We start from the raw sequence: 6,500 nt of genomic DNA, 5'->3' as shown, positions 1-6,500 counted from the left end.
AGTAGAAAAACAATGAATAGAAAAATTGTCAAATAACACTTCTTCAAAAAACATCACGTCTGCACCTGAATCGTAAATAAGCTGTAGCAGTGCCGGAAGTCTAAGCTGGGAACTAATTCTGTACACATTCATGGGAAGGCAAACGACCGCTAACACTCCTCTGTACACATTCATGGGAAGGCAAACGACCGTTAACACTCCTCTGTACACATTCACGGGAAGGCAAACGACCGTTAACACTCCTCTGTACACATTCACGGGAAGACAAACGACCGTTAACACTCCTCTGTACACATTCATGGGAAGGCAATCGACCGTTAACACTCCTCTGTACACATTCATGGGAAGACAAACGACCGTTAACACTCCTCTGTACACATTCACGGGAAGGCAAACGAACATTAACACTCCTCTGTACACATTCATGGGAAGGCAAACGACCATTAACACTCCTCTGTACACATTCATGGGAAGACAAACGACCGTTAACACTCCTCTGTACACATTCATGGGAAAGCAAACGACCGTTAACACTCCTCTGTACACATTCATGGGAAGGCAAACGACCGTTAACACTCCTCTGTACACATTCATGGGAAGGCAAACGACCGTTAACACTCCTCTGTACACATTCATGGGAAGACAAACGACCGTTAACACTCCTCTGTACACATTCATGGGAAGGCAAACGACCGTTAACACTCCTCTGTACACATTCATGGGAAGACAAACGACCGTTAACACTCCACGGCACCGTCAACGGATGAATCTGAATACAAAGATGTGGGCCCTCTCTTCCACCCTCTTTCTACTTTTCCTTTTCCCGCGATGCAGCGCGCTCTGGTTGAAAAAGTTGTTTGTTGCGGCTGTGCGGGAGGGTGACTGCCACATGGGGAAACGTGGGGGGAGGGTCCTGCGGAAATCAACAGAAACTAGAAAAACTGACGGTCCCTCTTTTACCGTCACCGCATGGGCCGCTAGCACGCTTTGGCCGATCGGGTTTCCATTAGCAGCGGCTTTTGGCACACTTTCCCCATCTGGGGGCGGAGAAGAAGGGTGGAGATACGTTGCAGACTCAGGGATGTCTGGCAAGTTCGTAGATATAGCACCGAGCTCCGGATCAAGTCTATCTTCATGTGATTCTGGATAGGCGGCGGTCTCGGTCTCGGGAGTCAGGTCGGAGGGAGTGTTGGACGCTTTCGAATCTTGAACAACAACCGACATGTTATCATCCCGTCCAAACTCGGGGAGGGGAGAGGCTTCCTTCACCGGAATGTTTCCAGTAGAGTGGAGCAGCGAAGAGGAAAAGTCTGAGTCCTCACCATTTTGCGTCCGTCTGCGCTCGTTTTGAAGTGGAGGTGGTGGCAGCGTGGAAGCTACAGTGGCGAAGTCCCGACGCGAGATTAAGGGCGGAAATGCGCTAGGACCATCAAGCAAAGGTTCTCCTTGCAATTCAGAAATGCGGTTATACACAATGGCTGTCACTTGTGGAATCAGATCCGCTAAAGCAACCCTTTTAGGTTGTTCGTAATGGGATTTTAAGACCGTGACACGACGCTGGCAACTTATACATAGGTGTCCACTCTCCTGACATATAAAACAGGTCCCTTCTTGTCCTGTGTAAATTATGTGAACCCGGTGAACCGTAGTAAAGTTAGCTGTGAAAAGAGCGCAGCAACGCGTAGCGTGAAGCAGTCGCCCTCCGTTTCTGGCGGTGGCGCCTTTTCCTCTGTTCGCGTTCGCTGTTCGCGTGGGTTTAAGAAGTGGCTGTATGGTCTCTGTTGCGGAGTTGGCAGTTGGGGCATCAAGAAGCGACTTCTAAGCCGGTGCTAGAGGGACAGTACGCAGACCGCGGCGTCAGCGTAAGCGACGCGAGCAGCGGCTCCGTGGTATGGGGCGTTAACTGCTCGTCGCGAAAGGAATCTTCCTGAGCGTGAGTCCGCGAGGGGCCTAATCTGCAGTTGGGCCGTATGCTGTCGACCGGCGAGGAGGTTCTGAAAATTGGCGCGCCTTCCTGCGTCTGTTGAAAAGGCTGGCAGCGGGCGGCTCGGCAGAGCATTTGGAGGTGCTGCGTTGGTTCAGTCCTGGGAGTCGTGAAGCACCGGAAGTTGAGTATTGATTGTTAACGGATTTTATGAAGTTTAATTGAATTCAGTTTACTTATTCTTGTTAATTATACCAGCCGTATTTTTTAGGGGTGTTTCCCGCCATTCATTCTCATCTGCCCACCCGCGGGAAGGTGTAATATTAGAAAGGGTGGTCCGTTTGTCCCCTTTTGAGGACGAAAGGGGGGGGGGGGAGCCAGAGTAAATCTGTGGTTCGGATTGCTTCTTTCCCCTCCCAGCTTACCTACTGGTTTATTCGACTGTTAGCCTCTGCCATGTCTGTGAAAGTCTAAGGCACCAATGTTTAAAATGCAAGGCACTAAGACCTGATCCATTCTCTCGCCTGCCATAACTAGTATTACTAGACTAACGTGTAAAAGGTACTCTAAGAAAGAAGAGAAATTCCTTTTACCTCGTGGAAAGAACTAGTCAATTGCGTAACGAATTCCTGCTCATATGGAAGCTGGAACTTAAGTAAATTTGTGTTTATGTATATTAGGCTATAATCGAGAAAGGTTGTTAATGTACGCCGTAGTGGATTTTTTATATTGTTTCTAGTCAGCAAAAACTGTTGTGTGTTTTACCAATTCCAGACCTTTTAAGGCTTTATCCGAACCTCCTTATGTGTTTTTACAGGTAGTTGGTTATTAGAGTGTTTTCTTGCCATGCAAAAGTTTGTTGCCTTGAATGGAGAATATGGTAAAAGTTCGCAAGTCTTACCTGGCGAGCCTGTGTGTTTGCCGAAAGTTAACTGGCAGAAATTTGTAAAATTGGTTTTTGTATATTTTGGAAATGTTAATGTTATTAACTGTGATTGTTCCCCCGTGTGCACGACTCATGCGTTTTGGTTTTTCTATTCTGAGAACTTTTGTAAACAGGATTGTCTTTTTATGTTGCAGACAAGTTAGATTCTGCGCCATTTAATGAATGGAGTGAAATTCACCTGTAATTTAGCTGAGCTTTAAATATTATGCAGCGTCGCGTTGTATACGTTAAATTGCTTGCCTGTACTTGCCTTTTGCTGGCTTGAATTTTTTATAATAATGTAATAATTTAAATGTCCTTTCCTATCGTAAATTGTGACTTATTTGTTAAATGATGTTTGGTCTTTTTCTTTTTCTTTTTTAATATCGTGAAGTCTTGCACCAAGCTTGAATAAAGCGTGTTATTGAAAATGGTGCGTAATTTCACCAGTTATTCCTTGGCACCTACTTCCACTTTACATTTTGGGTACTGATTGAGATTAAACCCTTTGGTGAACCAGTAGTAATTTTACGGTTCACCCGGTAAACACACACCAGCAAATGAGAGAGAATATTCCGTTTGACCACCATGTCCACGGATCGAACTCCGTTATAAACTCGTAAAACATGTTGAGCGGAACAGAGTTCCCGCCGTATGTTCCGCATATCCCCAAAATGAAGCATGACATTCTTGAGGAAACTGTCATCAACTTCGGGCAGAAGAATAAACACGCAAAGATTCGTATATTCCACCTCCGCAATCGCCAGAATAACCATGCCATTAGAACCATCGCGATGAGAGCAAACGGAGCCTGTCAGTCTCAAGCGGGTCTAGAAACTTAACATAAAACACATGCCATTCAGAATCGAAATAAGCCGTGTGAACCTGTTCTGAAGTGACCTTGATCGTACCTACAGATATGTCACGAATTTCTAACGAAATCGGCTGCAGCTGATGAGTGGACTTGTCAAAAGTAAAACTGACGGTACCTGTGCGTGGAATGTTCCTGAGAGCCATGGACGACATCACGGCGCAAGACAACGCCTCCTTAAAATGGAACCGCAAACAGTGTGCGCCGAGAGACAAAGAACGATTTGACGCTCACCACGACTAACACGACACTGAGGTCAAACAAGGAAGCTCTCGCAGCGCGACGATAGAGGCGGGAACAGGCGGAACATTCTCGCCCGGCGCTCGAAGCCGGAAATGGTACCATAAAGCAGCAGCTTTTCAAGTGATCCGAAACAGAAATTTTACACCGAAATATTGCATATCCGGACATGAGTTCCTCATAAATATTTTATCTACTAAGTCCCTTCTGCGACTGCAAAAAGCCTGTAATAGTGATTGTGCAACATCCTGTATAATACCGGCGTTAAGAAAACCTAAATCCCTAGTAAAATTTGTTATTTATTCACCACAATGTTACTAGGGTGTACGATTCAAAGAAGGGCACCAACAGGGTTCCTGAGATTAAAATTCAGCACTAGAGAGCGCCACTGCCAGCAACACACCTGCTGTTGAACGCCTTCGTCTCACACACATTTCAAATACACGCCCTTATATGCCGTCACATGCTGCAACATTATATATATATATATATATATATATATATATATATATATATATATATAACGCACTCCTTCAGGCCACGAGTGGCCTACCGGTACCATCCGACCACCGTGTCATCCTCAGTGGAGGATGCGGATAGGAGGGGCGTCGGGTCAGCACACCGCTCTCCCGGCCGTTATGATGGTACTCTTGACCGAAGCCGCTACTATTCGGTCGAGCAGCTCCTCAATTGGCATCAGGAGGCTGAGTGCACCCCGAAAAATGGCAACAGCGCATGGCGGCCTGGAGGGTCACCCATCCAAGTGCCGCCCACGCCCGACAGTGCTTAACTTCGGTGATCTCACGGGAACCGGTGTATCCACTGCAGCTAGGCCGTTGCATATATGTATATGACCATCTTCTTCTGTGCGGATGCACAAACAGTGCCCGAACTCTTACGGGAATCGGCAGTAAAGCCGCGCGTAATGAGTATGATGGGCAGGGGCACTATGAATATGGTGCGGGACAATAAGTTTCGAATGTGGGTCTCACGGGAGGCGTGCCAGAGATAAGTACCTGCAGTCGGTGGCTCAGATGGATAGAGCGTCTGCCATGTAAACAAGAGATGCCGGGTTCGAGTCCCGGTCGAGGAACACATTTTCAACTGTCCTCGTTGACTTATATCAACGTCTGTATGCAGCTAAGGGTACACTGTAAAGTACTAAATGTTCCATGTGACACGAGGGGAACCAGGTCGTTAGGTCTTCAATGTGTCCTATTTCTGAAGGTGGTGTTTGTAATTCGGTGTTGTAGACGAATTACCCCACTGGCTTTGGTACGTTTAAGAACTTCATGCTCCTAATTGTGTTAGTTATCAACAAAAATGGCACATTAATACTCCTGGATGTGGAGAAATAAAGGATAAACTTAAAAAAAGTTCTTTCCACTTTGATGACATTTTATAGCACTTTGTTTGCTTGTAAAAACTTCGTATTGTTGCCATTAATCGATCTATTGCATTACTTTAACGATTTCAATTTCTTTTGTATCGACTAGTATAGCAGAAGTTAAACAAAATGTATTTTTTAAGTCTCCATTTATTGGATTAGGTAAATTGTCGCGACTGGATGAATATGGGAATCTTCCCAGAACAATCTTCAAACTGGTTCTAGCATCAACTTTAGAAGCATAGGACTGAACCAAGGTAATGCGATCTCTCCAGTTTTTCACGCTATTGTGCAGACACGCCAACCGGAATGCAGAATTCGTAGCTCTGGAATGCATGTTGTGCTCTGAGCTTAAGAAGGTTCCAATTTTGGAGCGCGCATTTTTTATCTCGTAATTCCACGTTACCCCTCTTTTCTGGTGCAGAAAATGTCATTTCTTTTTTTAACCGGTGCTTTTGAGCCCATAGATTAAGTATAGATGGACTCACCTTCAGATTGGCGCAGCTGTGTTCCTCGAGGTGTAATCATCGTGTAAAACTGAGCATAGAATCAGTAAGACATCGTGGATTTTCCTTGTCCATAGACAAAATGCAAACTACTGTGCAGCAAGGGTGTACGTAGCAGACTCGAAAACGGATGATTGGCTCGTATCTTGTTGCTATGTTTTTGATGTGTTGGAAAATGGCAACGAAATCCGTACCCAGGGCGTTGGACCTTTACTTTCTATAATACGGTAAGTGCTGAACGAGAAAACGATAGAAAAAAAGAACACTATATTTAGTCACTCTTCTGTAGACGTACGTATTCATATTGACTGCAGAAAATCGCCGAAATCGCTGCCACACAAAGGAATCGTAATAATTTCCCATTATCAGGAAGACAACTGAGAAAACTCTGGTACACAGGGCTAATAAAACCGATAATTGCATGGACGCATTCTTGGCTGGAAATGGAGGAATCAAGGTCTAATAAACATGTGTGCGCAAATGCATCGTTCCCACGGTATATGGCGCTGACGAATGAAAGTTCCTCTGACCACGTTCTGTGTGTTCCTTGTGTGTTGCAGGCTGTGTGATCGGCGCAGCGTACTGTAAAGGGGCAGAAAGGTCCGATATTCACATCGGTAAGGTGGAAACGACCGACAGGCATCACG

The 6,500-nt window shown here is 45.6% G+C and overlaps 1 pseudogene; it reads right to left on the bottom strand.

The window, feature by feature from the left end:
* Window positions 1-4,683: 4,683 nt before the first annotated feature.
* LOC126096026 (5S ribosomal RNA) lies at window positions 4,684-4,801 on the bottom strand (annotated as a pseudogene).
* Window positions 4,802-6,500: the final 1,699 nt, after the last annotated feature.

This window comes from Schistocerca cancellata, chromosome 8 (genome assembly GCF_023864275.1).
Source record: "Schistocerca cancellata isolate TAMUIC-IGC-003103 chromosome 8, iqSchCanc2.1, whole genome shotgun sequence".
Classification (NCBI taxonomy): domain Eukaryota; kingdom Metazoa; phylum Arthropoda; class Insecta; order Orthoptera; family Acrididae; genus Schistocerca; species Schistocerca cancellata.
Note: the sequence above shows the minus strand (reverse complement) of the source record. Positions and strands in the feature narration are given on the sequence as shown.